Source organism: Macaca mulatta, chromosome 16 (genome assembly GCF_049350105.2).
Source record: "Macaca mulatta isolate MMU2019108-1 chromosome 16, T2T-MMU8v2.0, whole genome shotgun sequence".
NCBI lineage: Eukaryota > Metazoa > Chordata > Mammalia > Primates > Cercopithecidae > Macaca > Macaca mulatta.
This window is the reverse complement of record NC_133421.1, coordinates 61,706,484-61,721,690: the sequence shown is the minus strand read 5'-3', so window position 1 is coordinate 61,721,690 and position 15,207 is coordinate 61,706,484. Positions and strand designations below refer to the sequence as shown.

Genomic DNA, 15,207 nt, shown 5'->3' with positions numbered 1-15,207 from the left:
AAGGGGAGTGTCACTGCAAACTATAAACTACTGTAAGATTCTTGGTCTACAACAATCTCTTGTGGATTATTTAGACAATTTTTAAAAAAGCACACTGGGGCAAGTTTATTTTTCTAACTTGAAAATACATGTCCTAAAACTTAATTAAAGGCTCAAACTTAAGAAAGACACATTCATAAAAATCTACATTTGCGTTAGATTGTGAAATCAATGTAGTTTTCAATATAATACATTAATATCTGTAATCCTTAAACTGTAATTTTTACTAATATGTTTTCCAAGAGCTGCGTAAATTAACTTCTTTATGTATTGTGTATGTTATAAATAACTAGAAGGAATTACGTGCTTTTATATTCAATAAATAAATACATTTAAAGCTCAGATACTTTCACTAAAATAGATCCACAAAGAAGCTTGGAATGTTTTTCTGTGGTCTTCAGAACTATGTGTGGTGAGCAATTATCAGGAATAATACATGTGTCGGTTTTTGAATTCAGTAAGCCTTCTAAACATTATTTGAAAACTACTCCACGGAGATGATAAAAGGTGTATTAATCACCTAAATGCCTACAAATTGAGATTTAAGGTCAGAGATATTCCCTTAGTTTACTTAAGATATTCCTTGGATATCCCTTAGATATTTCCCTAGTTGTCCCACACGGGCTTGCTTGGTCACACATCATATCCTGGTACATACGAGATCCTGAGTTAGTATTGGGGAATTGGTGTACAAGGCTTACAAGTCAGCTTTTAAAACATAATAATGATAGCATCTATGATACTAGTCTAGTGATTCTATGGTTTTCTTTTTGTTAAAATAATCCGTTACTTTAGAAATAAGCTAAGTAAAGAGGGAACATGGAGTCAGACTGAAATCTACTTCAGGGCTCACCTCTGTGGGATGAACAGTGAATGCTCTGACAATGACATTCACAACAGCATTGCTGCTGGGTATTGCTATAATTTGCTCTCTATGATTGTTCCTTTAAACAAAAAGCTCTGCGCTCAGCATGCAAAGAAGTTAGAAGTGCGGGAAGGAGGGGGAACCACACATGTAAGAGGAGAAAGAGGAAAAAACTGCAGATCAATCATTTATAATTAACAAAAATCCGATTGGTGCTTTAAATAGAGATCAATGTGTTCCAGGCTGCCTGGATTGTGGGGATGTATTCACCTTCTGGTAACTCTCCAAGCAAGCTGTCACACCTACAGAATCACCATTTGTTTTCTTAACAAAGCTTCAGGGGGCGCCAGGCTCTCATTGAAATTTCATTAATCTAATGGAGTAAAGTCCTATAGAAAAAAATCAAATTCTCGTTGGACGAGATGCTACCTGGGAAAGATAACCTCTGTTTGAACTCTCAGACTCGGATCTCTCTGCTATTAGTCTGAGGAAACAGACAGCAACAACGCTGATTACAGCCACCGGCCTCAACAATTTTTTTTTCTAACTAGCAATTTCGAGTGCAAGTGCCATAGTGTCAGCTAAAGAAACACAACTGCGGGTTTTCTGCAGAGCAAAATGGCTCTGAAATGTCACTGAATAGCTCACAAAGGACGCCAATCTACGACAACAGAGGCATAAGCATATAGGAGAAAGGGCCCACACATCCTCCTTTCAAAGGTATGTTGTTTACATGCATGTAATTTGTGAAACCCACAGCTATTCAATTCAGGGTTTTCACAGAAGTCTAAACCAAAATCTGTGTAGAAAGCAATATCGAGATTCTTCCAAAAGTCACAGAATTTTGGGTGTGGGGAGATTATGACATGTAATACACAAAAGTAGATGCCCTACATAGTACGTGACCTACATAGTATAGTCTTCAAGTTCCCAAGGCATCATTTATGGCTGTTATGTGTGATGATACTTCAGCATCACCTCCATGTGATTTGACTCACAAGTTTTCAAAAGTGGCCTAAATCTGTACATGTCAATATATAGTAGCAACGGTTACTTTGAGAGGAAAATATGGAATGTTGATTCCTTAAAATTCTTTCCAGGAATGTCCCCATGGCTCATCTGACGCATGGCAAGGGTATATGATGGTACATGTATGTGACAAAAAGAGCCACCATGACAAAGACTGCATCTACACCAAAGTAAAATAGCTTTCGGTACTGCTTATTTTTTCCCAATTTAAATGTCTATTTGTAAAAATTTAGACTAACAGACCAGTAGTTTTAGGCACAAAAGTCTAAAAGAGAGAATGAAACAACCTGTAGAAAGTCCTCTGCTAGTCTCCTATATGATCACTATGTTTTGCACAAAGCAACTGGGCAAAGGAAGTTGACTTCAATCAGGCAAGATCACAGTCAAGTTCAGCACTGTTTTCTGATTCCATAGACGTCTAAATCTGGAAGTGACAGTGCAAACCTTATTTGTGTTAAGGAAGAAGACTTACAGCACTTTAAACTAAAAAGAGAAACTAGCAATTTGAACATAAACTACTACTTGTATTTCCTTTCTTTTTTAAACAAGGATCTAAAAATTGTAGCATATGATAAGGAGAAAAAAGTCATACTTTGCAAAAAGAAAAGAAAGGTGATGACATCCTAGGCAAGCAATTCAAAGGATTCAAAAAATTCTGAGTCCATCTTTAAAGATACTTTTTTTCTTTTACAATAAGCTTGCCATTTTTCACCTAGGTCACATAAAGCTTGCCGCAGATCAGGAAATGTCTTCAGTTTCCAAAGCCTCTCACAGGAGTGAGTCACTTCCTGTTTTTTTTTTTTTTTCCATTTCTCTGTTTATGGGTAAACATTGCTCTATTTGGATATATTCAATATTTTTGTGTCTGGTCTAAATTTATCCATAAGGATCTAGCTTCTTTTCATACATAATTCCTTTATTTTCCTGTCTGAGATCCACCTGTAGAATTATACTTCCTGGTCTCCATCTACATCCTGTTTAAAGATACCACTGAGAGTAATATAAAAATTTTTTAAAATTCTAAGCATTAGGAAAATGAGTAAATAACACATTTGTGTGTCTATGTGTATATACTATTTATGTAAACATGTAATATATGCAAAACATATTATATATACATATGATATATGCAAATCTGTACATAGAAAAACTTAGTTTACTCAAGATCACTAAAATTGATCCTGGGAATAAAACAATATACCTTTTCTAGGCATTTATCCCTACTATAGAGACAGAGAAAGAAAGATTGTGAGAGGGAGACACACACATTCAGATGAGCCTTCAGGGAATTGTATGAACTTTTGAACCAGAGACGGAGAGCCAGAGCCCAGCCTGTTCCCACTTTAATAAACATTTTTTTCTTCAATTAATTAAGGTTTGGAAAGAAAAAAAAACCACAGAAGAGAAGTAATTTAGCATGCAACGCATACTTTACAGATGGATCCTACCTTCGGATGCTTATTAAATCTATGCATGATTGCGCTGGAGAAAATTAATTGCATTGTTTCTCACTATTGGAAAAGAGGTTGCGAATAGCTCAAAAATAAAAAGGAAAATGAAGCAAGGTGGTTGTTGTTGTTTACGAAACAGCTATAGTATAAAAGAAATACTTTCAAAGTCCTATTACAAGTAATACCCATGACTGGCATAAGAGCACAGATTTCTTTAAAATTGTTTTGATATTTCAAAATACCATATATGTTGCTAGAATACATATATCTACTTTAAGTTTACAAATATTCTGGTCTAACTAAAATTTCCTACTCGGTAGCATTTGAACTATTCAATTAAGTGATGAGTTTTTGTTCAAATCCTGCTGTGAGGAAAGATTTACGTGAGCAGCTGGGAGTAGACACTGGCACACATTCACTGCATCATGGTTGGCTGGTATTCTCTCCATTCCAGTCTTGGGAAAAAGTGATAACTTCCTCATTTTTTTTCAGAGAAAAATAGAAAATATTATTATAAAGTATTCAGAATTCAGGTAATCATTTGCATTTTATAATCTTTAATTAGAAAGAAAAAAAAGCACAACAGCTTCAGAAACTGAAGCCATTTTTCCTTTTCTGAAGGCCTGCTGGTGGAAGTTCAACTGAAACCTCTCTTAGACTGTCCTGAAAATGACCTTTATCAAACTTGAAAGGAGCACTCTCTAAGGAGTTAGACATTAATTTTCCTAACTCACATATTTCTAGATTAAAAAAAAAATCCTTGTGTTACTTCCTTATGGATACTCCTGTTGGCAGGCCTTACCCTGTTGTTGACTGACTAAAAACATTTCACTTAAGAACTTCTAAACTTACTTGATTCCATGACCTAAATAGATGGTGGTTTTATTTTACTCTTTTGCCTATTCTAAGTCTATTAATCAGTCTCTCTAATCCCTGGTTAACATGTATAATTATTTTAAACTATTTATCATGACACAAATTTTGCTAAAATTAACAAACTAAGTACATATAAATAAATGAATCAGTCCTATGTACAAGAGGTTTTGTAGATATGGGTAAATATATACATTTACTAACATGGAGATTTATTTATATAGTGCCTTTCACCAGCAGATCTTGAAGAACAATATAAATGACCTTATAACCTTATAAATAGTTACAGATATAATCATCCTTAGTTAGGAATGGGGGCAAAACAAGATCAAATGGTGAGATAGGTAGTACAAAACTTCTAAAACAAGTGTTCAGTTTTATTCCCTTGCTTTACCTTTTAAATCAGACCTACCTCCCTTTTAGGGTATTAACCAATTAAAAGTAGAGTCTCATCAATGATTAAAAATATATGTGGTTCAGTCTAGGCACTACTCAAAAGATAAAAAGCCATGCTGCCATGAGAAACCAAGCCAATGCCTTGTGCTGCTAGAGTTTTTGTAAATGTGACATAAAAACGTGTGGTTCTTATTTTATTGGTTATTAAAAACAACAAACGGGCCTATAAGGGATTGGACCTATATAACTTTACCATTACGAAGGACCACTGAAGGTATAAAAACAGGGCTAGTTTCAGAAATTTTGGCAGTCTCAGTCTTACTTAAGCCAAACCACTCTGATAGGTATGAAATGCCTAAATAATACAAGTGGAAAAAGGTCCAAGAAGGGAGATTTCTTAGTTGAAGGCACCTGAACCTATTTCCTGTTTTCAGAAAGATCTCTTCTGTTTGCTGCACTCTAACCTTGAGCAGCCACTCCCACAGGGCTGACTGCAGCCTATACCTGCACATTTGACCTGCCTCTTGATTTCAGACTCTTTCCAGATGTTCCAACGTTTACCTTTTAACAGCTTCCCTTGCAGTTGACACCATCTTCCCCACCTTAAATATTTATTGGAAATGACAGTTCTGTATGTCATCCTTAGCTATTGGTCATCTAAAGTTTCCGGACTTCTATAAAGAAACTGTCACATTAGAGTATTTTATTATTTTTCTGCATAAGTCAGAGTGAGCATCAACAAACAACTAGTTAGAAGCTGCGGGCAAAGCAGTTTTGGCAGCATGGATAACTCAGGCTCTCCTTGGACTGATTCTGATTAACTATGTGGAAGGGGTTACCCTGGATTCCTAATTCTAGAAAAGTAGATGATTGAATTCACTTTCAGGAATCCAAGAGTTTAGAATAAGTTTCAGATTTTGAGATACTGACTATAAAATAAGAATAGTTAAAAGACAAAAATTAAAAACTCATAACTGTTTTAGACTTTATTTTATATTTCTTACGCATCTTACACTGAGAAGTACGCTATTCCCTTGGAGCAAAAAGCTCCCTGATGACTACGTAATTCGCTTCAAAACACTATATTTTGATTTAGCAAATCCCTGTATTCATATATTTCATGAGATCCTGTTTTCATGAAAGAGTTAAACTCCTTCTATAAGGTAAAGAGCTTAATCACTATGGGATGAGATATTTTTTCTATTTTCCAATGCAATTACTCTTTGTCTTAAATCTAATTGAATTCACTTTCCACGTTAGTGGGGGAAGGGAAGTGGGTAGGAGGGATGCAGCATATGTTAGAAGACAAATAGTGTAAACTGTAGACCTTTCAATACAGTGGATTTTTATAAAGATAAAAAATTGTGATCTGATAAAAAGGTTTAATATTCAGTGGTATGGCAGGCGTGGGGGAGATTTTGGCCATCAGAAACTGGATTTTGTGTATGGAGAACATCAGGGACATTGCATAAGGAACATTCATATTTATAATTTATAAAGCACCTTGGGATTCTCTAGAAGAAAAGCACCATATAAATATGAGCATTTTCATTTCATGTGGGTGATCACAGATTGTTGGCATTTCAGCACAAACCATATTTCAGTAGTGAAAGGGATATAAACTCTTATGTAGATTTGGTTTTGCTGCCATTTTCTCTTCCCTGAGTTGTAACATACACAATGGAGCATGCCCTTATTGGCTGATTCCTTTCCCTTTTCTAAAGTTCCTGTCTATTTCGTTTGTCTTTGTGGTGTCAGTGTACTGTCTAGCATTTGGCTTTATACTCATAAGCTAGACTACTGAAGGAAGTAAACATTTATCTTGGATCTATCTGGTATAGTGTTTTCCATCCTTCAGTATTTCTGATGTATAAGGGAGGAAAACCTCCAGATATCACTGAAGGGGGAAGAGGGGGAGACTATCACTCTGTGGCACATTAAGACATAGTATAGAACAGGAGACTGCTATTATCTGAAGGTTCTTTGAAAGTTCTTTAGGATATGACGAATATGTATGTGTGTGTGTGTGTGTGTGTGTGTGACTTGAAAGTCTGGACCATACAATCACATTTTAGGGGATCAATTTGACAAACATTTATTGAATGTCTAATATGTGCTGACAGCCCACAATCCTTTGGAGAAGCCAGTGTATATAATACAATGCAGGTAAATGGTGGTAGGTAACAGCTGTGATAACTGATCAAGTAAAATGCAAGACAGGAAGGGGTTGAGTCCAATTTGGCGCAACTAGGAAGCCACCTAGAGAAGAGGGAGTTTGAGCATGGCCTTGAAGGATGAGTGGGTGGATGGGAGGATGGGAAAGGCACTCCAGGTGGAAGGCACAGGGCTGGGTTTGGGGAATGATGATGAATAATCCTGTGAGTCTAGGGTTTATGGCATGAGTTTCACATGTAGGAGGTAAGACGAAAGGTAGACTCAGTATTTCAGGTCATGGTTTCAAATCCTCTTCAAAATAAGCGTAGGTCATGAAGCTGCAGTGTTATGAGAAAACGGTTTTTAACTATGAGTGTTCCTAGCCTATTATTTCCCCTGTGTGCTCAAGAGTTTCTGGCTTCACTAATTCAGGTCCTTCCCAGGCTCACCATCATCCAGGGAGGGCTTTGCCATTTTCAGACAAGTGTTTTGGCCTTGTGATGCAGTATGGAGAGAATGTGAAGAATAAGATACTTAGGTAGACGGTAGAAGACAGGGAGCAAAGAATCAGTCTCCACCCCATATCTTCAAGGATTAAGAGAGACAAGGCAGAATGGCATGGGACTGTGAGAGAGTTCTGGGACAGGAGAGTGAGAGGCTCCAGGGAGTTGCGGGGATTTTTAAAAAGGAGGAGAAAGTTGCCTTGTAAAATGGGCTTCAGGTATTTTTGAGGACAGAAATTCCTACTTTTATTGTGCTTCTGTGAATGTGATACTTCTTCAGGACTGGGTCCTGGTGTCAAAGGGACAGACAACTCAGTATGAGATTGTATGTGATTTTCCATGGTCTGGAGGCTATATTATATTTATTAACCACATATTACACCAAGAGAGTGATGAGGGGTGAGCCTAAAAATGAAATGGATCAGAATCTTTTAGCGTTTTGCTCCTCCATGAATTCTCCATTTAGTGATTAATGTTTGTTGAATAGATTGAGATGGTTTTCACTGTATATGTTAATTACTGCTTAACAATAATGTGTCTTCTCTTAATCCTATCACATCTCTTTAATGGCTGCCTTAAACTTCCACTCTCCAGTCTCCCTAAGTCCTAGGCCAGTCCCTACTCCATGACTTTTTACTCTTAGTAAATGGCTTTGACTTCTCCTCCCTTCAAGTAAAAATATCTCCGTATCTTCATCTCTTCTATACTTTAACTCGTTTCTCTAAGGAACGAGTGCCCTGCCTGTTAGCCAGGACTGATTCTTATACAGTATTGACTGACCCATTTCTACCTTTCCAAGACCTGATTCTATCTATCATCTTCTCTTTTAGACTGGTTCTTTCTGATATGCTGGAAAATCAGCTCAGATCTCCCCTCTCCTAAAACTAAAACAAAATAACCAAAAAAGGTCCTCTCTCCTCCTACCATTTATCCCTTTCCTTCTTTTCACCAAACAACTTTTTTTAGGTAACATATACCCACCACCTCTAGTTTCTGAGTACTCACTCTAAGATCCCTAATAATTAGGCTTCTGTTTTTTAGTAGACTACTGAAACTGCTCCTTGGAAGATGAGCAAAGATCTTCTTGTTTTGTTTCCTCTCTATTCCCACCATCCCTTCCCATCAGCCCAATAGCCACTAAATTATAAATTCGCAGGGAGATTCCCAATTAGTCATCTTTATATTCCTTCAGCACCTAGCATTATGCATTGCACATGGTAGAGACTCCGTGAGTGTCTGAATTGAATCTAGATTTCTTTCTTTCTTTTTTTTTTTTTTTGAGATGGAGTCTTGCTCTGTCACCTAGGCTGGAGTGCAGTGGTGCGATCTCAGCTCACTGCAACCTCCGTCTCCTGGGTTCAAGCAATTCTTCTACCTCAGCCTCCCAAGTAGCTGGGATTACAGGCACCCACCACCACACCCAGCTAAGTTTTACATTTTTAGAAGAGACGGGGGTTTCACCACATTGGTCAGGCTGGTCTCCAACTCCTGACCTCAGGTGATCTGCCCATGTCAGCCTCCCAAAGTGCTGGAATTACAGGTGTTAGCCACCGCGCCCAGCCTGAATCTACATTTCTTAGACCTTCCTTATGGTCCCCTGGCTCCTGATTTTCTTCCACCATGTTAGGAACCTTGCAGTAGTCTCAAAGCTACTGGCATCAGGGCACATAGCTTTCTCTAATGAGTTTACAGAATTAGGAAACATCTCATCCTCGGTTGTACACAACAAAATTTAAAAAATATTATCATTTATCAAAAAGTATAATGAAGACTATGTTATTTTGATTTTCTGTTAAGATTATAGGAAATCAACAATAAATAATCCAACACAAAATAGCGTATCATAATGATCAATGGTAGCGATCAACAACTTAAAAATGAATTCAAAACATACTAATTACCCAAACTTATTGAGTCTCCCATTGACCCAAACATAAACCACTTTTTGTATTATTTGCTAGCCTATATTTCTTGAGCATTTTCCCAGAAAGTGCTTCAGGTGACTGATATGATATATACTAAACTATATCCAGGAATTGAACCAATCACTACTATAATAATATATTGATAGGACATCTTTAATAAATATGTTTTTTTTTTCTGCAGAGGGTAGAAGATCACATATTCTTACTTCAAATCCAAACACTTAAAGACAATCAATGAGATGTAGGGACTTTTGTACTACTATGTTACCCTTGGGTGTCTTATATTGCTATGGAATTTCACTAACAGGAAGGGAAGGTTCCTTCTCCCCTCCATTTCATGGAAAACCTTTAAGAGTGGTGAGGAGCAGCTGAAGTGCCACTCAACTTCTTTCACATGTGTATATGCTGAAGTTACTCTTTCAATTCTCTACCCTACCTTGCTGTCCACCTTATTGCAAGCAAAGTGAAATGACCAAGGAAGTCAATACTGGTATATTATAGTTATTTATTTGTAGCATTCCTTTAGAATGGGCCTAAACACCAAAAATACAAAGAATCCATGAGTTTCTGTGGTGCATTCTAATGCTCAATTAAAATCCACCCTCTTTGTCACTGTTCGGTTCAACAGTTTAGGTCAACAAACACTCTGGGAGCACTTACCTGGTGACAAGCATTGTGCTAGGGCTGCAAAAAGCCAGAGTCCAGCGAGGGATACAGATTATTGGTAAAAACAGAATTTCCATATAAGACTGGTAGTGATTTGAAGAAGTCAAATCACAGGGAGTAATAATTTTAAAATAGTGAGCTGTGTTTTGGGTAATTATATATTTTAAACTTTATCTTAAAATATAGAATTGCTCAAATTTAGAAGTTAAAATTTAAGTTTTTAAAGATCACTGAAATGCTACAAAAATAATACATAAATAAGTACAAAGTGAAAAAACAAGACAAAAACATATTGATTAGCTTAGTCACTGAACAGATTGTTCTCAAAATAAAGGTCTTTAAAGGCAGCAAACTTGGCCAAAGAAATATTAGAGTCTTACTTCACAAGCAACTTTAAATGTGCTTTCTGGTTACGCTAAGACGTTACCAGGTGATGAGCATTCCAAGGCCACTGTCCTGTGATACTGTAGTAGGGAAGGGGGTCTCCTGGTCACAGTATGGTTTTCTCTTTTGAAGGCTCTCTATCCCTAGATATTCTTGTTCAAATCACTTCTCATCTCAACCACTTCAAATAAACTGTGAATAGTCTTTTACCTTAATGCCTATGTAATTCATCAAATATTACTCAGTAGTCTTGGAAGCATAAATAGATGAGCATTTTACTCTTAAAAAGCAGTTTATTCACCTGGTCTCACTACAGCTCTGTGACCAAAGTTGTTGAGTAAGTATGCTAAGACCATATTGAACACACATAAAGGAGGTGGACTTTAAAGGGACTGCTTTCCTTCATGCTCCTCAATTTTTGTGGCTATAGAACCATCTTATGTCAGAAAACTATATATGTACAAAATATTAGTTTTCTGACAGAATATCTGTAGAATACACAGGCTTGGGGAAAAGCCTTAAAAAATTTGACTCCGATGGGCATTTCCAAGATGAAATATGGTCCTCTGAATTTATCATACCTAGGCACATAGAAGGTTGCTAAATAATAAGGGAATATTTTCTTGCTATCTATGAAATAAATTGTCAATGTTTGGGAAACCCTAAGGCACACAGTTCACTAGACTATTCAGGAGTGTGAATGCTAAGGTTATAACTGGGGATTATATACAGAAACATCATAATATGCATGAGATCACCTCAATAGACACTAAGGAAACAGAAGTAAACTTGGGAATGGTTGTGAGTTTTAAAGCTAAAAGAAAAAATGAAGAGTCTTAAATTCACAATCAGCTATATTACTTGATTTTAAAAGAAGAGATGATTTGCTACATCTAACGTAATACCAAAGTATTATACAACTAAAGTAACTATAAATTAAGCATATGGACCCCTGTAAAAACACTTATTTTATGTAATAATGATACTTATAGACATTTTTGTATATGCATTTTTGGGAAATCCAACTTTTAAATACAGATAAGGAAAGGAAGTCTCTAACCTGTCTAATTCCTGGTTCTATCATACAAGAGGATAAACACATTTTGGAGTAGATTCCTTTGAAAGTTACAATAATAGCTGGAAGAACAGAAAGCAATGTAGATAAGCAAAGAATAAAAGTGTGGGAGAATGATGGGAAATTCTTATCTTCAGCTGCAGGAGGTGATGTAGAAGTTATAGAAGTTACTGTAGAATTGTGTAGAAGACAGAGGCAAGCTCATCTCCACTTCTAGAAATTAGAGCTAATGAGCTTCTGCTGCATCATGAGAGACTCAGACTAAACATGAGGAACACAAGCTGATAGGAACAGCCATTAACATAAAGTGGCTTTTTAAAAGATATAATGAAACATCTTTCTCAAAATATCAACTAAACAGAAGTAATTCTTCATCTTTCTGAGACATTTTAGATGTAGTCTTTGTTTTCCAAAGACAATTTATGGGAAGTCTTATTTTCCAAGACAGGTTTCAATTCTTTAGTTACATAGTATTGAATTCAAAGTGGTAACCCTACCATTGGAGCTAGGAAGTCATTGAATTAAAAAATTTATTTAACAAAAACAGTTCCCTTTACTCCGCATTCTCACCAATATCTGTTATCTTTTGTCTTTTTAATAAAATCCATTCTGACTGGGAAATTTTTGTTTCTTTAATAGTAGTAATGAACTAGAGACCATCAGGTTCAACTCCTTATTCTGTATATTGAGAGGCAATATAGTATAGTGCAGGGGTTGTCAAACTATGACTTGGGCAAAATCTGACCCACACCATTTTTTGTAGGTCTTAGAAGCTTAAAATGGTTTTTATATTTCTAAATGGTTAGAGAAAAATAATATTTTGTACATGTGAAAATTATATGGAATTCAAGTTTCAGTGTCAAGTTTTTGTTGTTATTATTGTTATTTATTTATTTTTAAAGAGACAGGTCTCACTTTATTGACCAGGCTGCTGGAATGCAGTGGTACAGTCATGGCTCAATGCAGCCTCAATCCCCTGTACTCAAGTGATCCTCCCACCTTGGCCTCCCAAAGTGCTGGAATGACAGGTGTGAGCCACTGCACCTGGCCTATAATAATGGAACACAGCCACAATCATCCATCTACATATTGTCTAAGGCCACTTGCACACTATGATATATTTGCACATTTGCTGCTCTTGAGACTGTATGGATCACAAAGTCTAAAATACTTACTATCTGGCCTTTTATAGAAAATGTTTACTGACCTCTGGTATAGTGGCTGAAGGACATAAAGTCTAAAGCTAGATTAGCTGGATGTGATCCCGGAAAAGATGGGAGTGCCTCAGTTTCCTGTCCCTGAGTTCCCAGTTCTGTAAACTGGGAACAATAATCTGATAGGGTTGTTGTGAGAATTAAATTAAAGTGTTTAGAACACTAGTGCCTGCTATAAAGTAAGGATTCAGTATATGTGAGATATTTTTATTATTACAAATGAGGAACCTCTGGCCCACAGAGATAAAGTAACTTCACAAGTTCATAGAATTTGCTAAGGGCAGACTGGGAGAATTTCCTGATTCTTGCTTACATTATATTGCCTTTTTTATTTTCAATATGGCCTGACCAAAAAAAAATATTCTTGTGGTGTTTTTGTTGCTGTTTTTAAACTATCTTATGGGCACTCTAAATGAAAACTTTAGTTTCATCAGACTCTTCTCCTATCAATCCTGTTACCTGTAGTTGCCCAAAGACAAGTTGTGGAACATTTGAGATTTTCAGGTTTATACATAAAGCTTCTAGAAGTTAAAATTTTCTTCATTCTTTCTAAAAAAGGATAATAGAGGCCTCTACAGCTCAAACCTGACAAATGTGTTAAAAATTTTTGTTGTTGCGAAACTTTCAGAAACAAATAACTGAAGTATGTATAGAGACCCCAGGATCTGAAAAGATGGCAGATTAGTCCATAAGCATTCAAAGATATTTGTTATTCCCAGTGTAACATATCCCATTTTCTCTGGTTATTTTTTTTTCTTTATTAACTCTTCTACATTACCAACACAACCCCAGATTTTGCTTATTCTATGAAACCTCCCACACCTAGAATGTCTACTTAGTCGTCCTGGACAACCACCTTTTTCAAGGCTTTGTTCATAAGAGGTCTTACTTCATTAAATCCACTCCCAGTTGGTCACTCCATTACGCCACATTTCCTTGTCAGTTGGTACACAATTTTAAAAAATTATGCATTTGTCACTGCTGTCTAATTGTTCTCTAGTTTTTCTCTTTCTGAGTAATATAACCTATCTTGCAACAAAACTATAATTCCTTATAAGCAGGTATACACCTTTTAAAAAAAAATCACCCATAATACTTGTTAGAAGTTATTTACCATAGTAAGTATTCAACAAATGCTTCTTACATTAATAAATGAAGAACCACAAATACATCCTATGAACAGAATTTCAATTTAAGAATGAATCAATAACACCTTTAGACTACCATCAAGATTGTGAAAGTGATAATTTTTGTTACATGAACTTAAAGATCATCTAAATTAAACCAAAAGTATAAAAGTACCTTAATTAAAATGGAGACTACAACCTATAATAGAGAAATCAACTCTAGATCACTAATGCTTATTACTCCTTTCAGATACATCATTCCATGACACTGGAAAACATTAGATCTGAAGTGGATTTTGTAGGTAGTGGTAAAACCTTATGTAGGTATTTTTTTAATCCACCCACAAAGGATTATGTTGAATTCCCAGACAAGCATAATTTTCATCTGCATGTCTAACACACCTATAGCAACATTACTTAATATATGAGTATGTGAAGTATATTTTATTATAGTAGTAGACAAGCAAACTGAATGTGTCCCAGGAAGGGGTCTTTTCCATTAACTTTCATAAAGGCTTTCATTTCAAAGTTTCATTAACATCTGACAAGCAAGCTGAAAAAGCTTTGCTTAGAGCTTAGGTTAGGGGCAAAATGCATTTTGGCAAAACTATTCCAAGATTACACTGACTGACTGTGCGAGAATATACTAATTTGTTTTGTTTTGTTTTGTTTTGTTTGGAGTGTGGAGAAAAGAGAGAGAAAGGGAGAGAAGAGTCATGGACCCTACTTTATGGTTGCCATGGATGCAAGGTCAGCCTTCCATACTTGGATCTACCAGCAGAGTTCAGACAGGTCAACGTGTGACCGGCTCAGGCCCTGGGGTTAAAAGTTCAAGCAGCGATGGAAAAACCAATATGTCCACGCAGAGTATGCTGTACAATTTATTTCAATTTACATCAAGCCATGCATATAAAATTTAGATAAATTCCATTCAGATCTGATGTTGCCTGACACACAATGTATGCAAACAGATGTCTGTGGGGCTTTTTCTGTGCTTTAGAAAACAACATTAAATTTAAAAATATGTCTCTGGGATTTCTTTATTGAATTACAAAATGAACATAATTTTAACTTAAATGTTTTCATTCTTTCTTCCTTTTTTTTTGTGTGGGGGTCTTAATAATTTCTCAGTTCTCAATCTACTCTATGTCATATTAAAGAGGATAATGTATATTTACAACTACAGCTTCAGTGTTATTGTAGTTATAGATTCTATTTATATCCCTTACCACTTCCCGCAAATATTTAGTGATTGATATTTCTGATTTATCTCTGGTTTCCAGCCTCATCTCCATTCCTTTCTCCTTTGAACATAGCAAGTCCTGGAGACTGCTGGGTCGTCTTCCAGCCACAAGGTGGCTCCCCCAACCCCTTCTCTCAAGCCAATGGATGTACCCCTTTGCTGAGTTCTCTAGGCGGACTAGAATTCAGAGCTAATTATGATCTATAAATGCCATAATTTTCATTGTGAAGTAAATGGCTCACAACCCAGACCCTAGTACACTA

At 36.2% G+C, this 15,207-nt stretch overlaps 1 protein-coding gene and 1 long non-coding RNA gene across 5 annotated transcripts in view; one reads left to right on the top strand and one right to left on the bottom strand.

Annotated features, from left to right (window-relative positions):
• SKAP1 (src kinase associated phosphoprotein 1) overlaps positions 1 to 15,207 on the bottom strand; it is a 325,743-nt gene that overhangs the window by 186,636 nt on the left and 123,900 nt on the right. The window lies entirely within an intron of this gene.
• LOC144335647 (uncharacterized) lies at positions 1,456 to 14,881 on the top strand. The gene is made up of 3 exons (XR_013406642.1): positions 1,456 to 1,624; positions 2,650 to 2,709; positions 14,383 to 14,881. It is a non-coding gene; the product is annotated as an uncharacterized LOC144335647 (long non-coding RNA).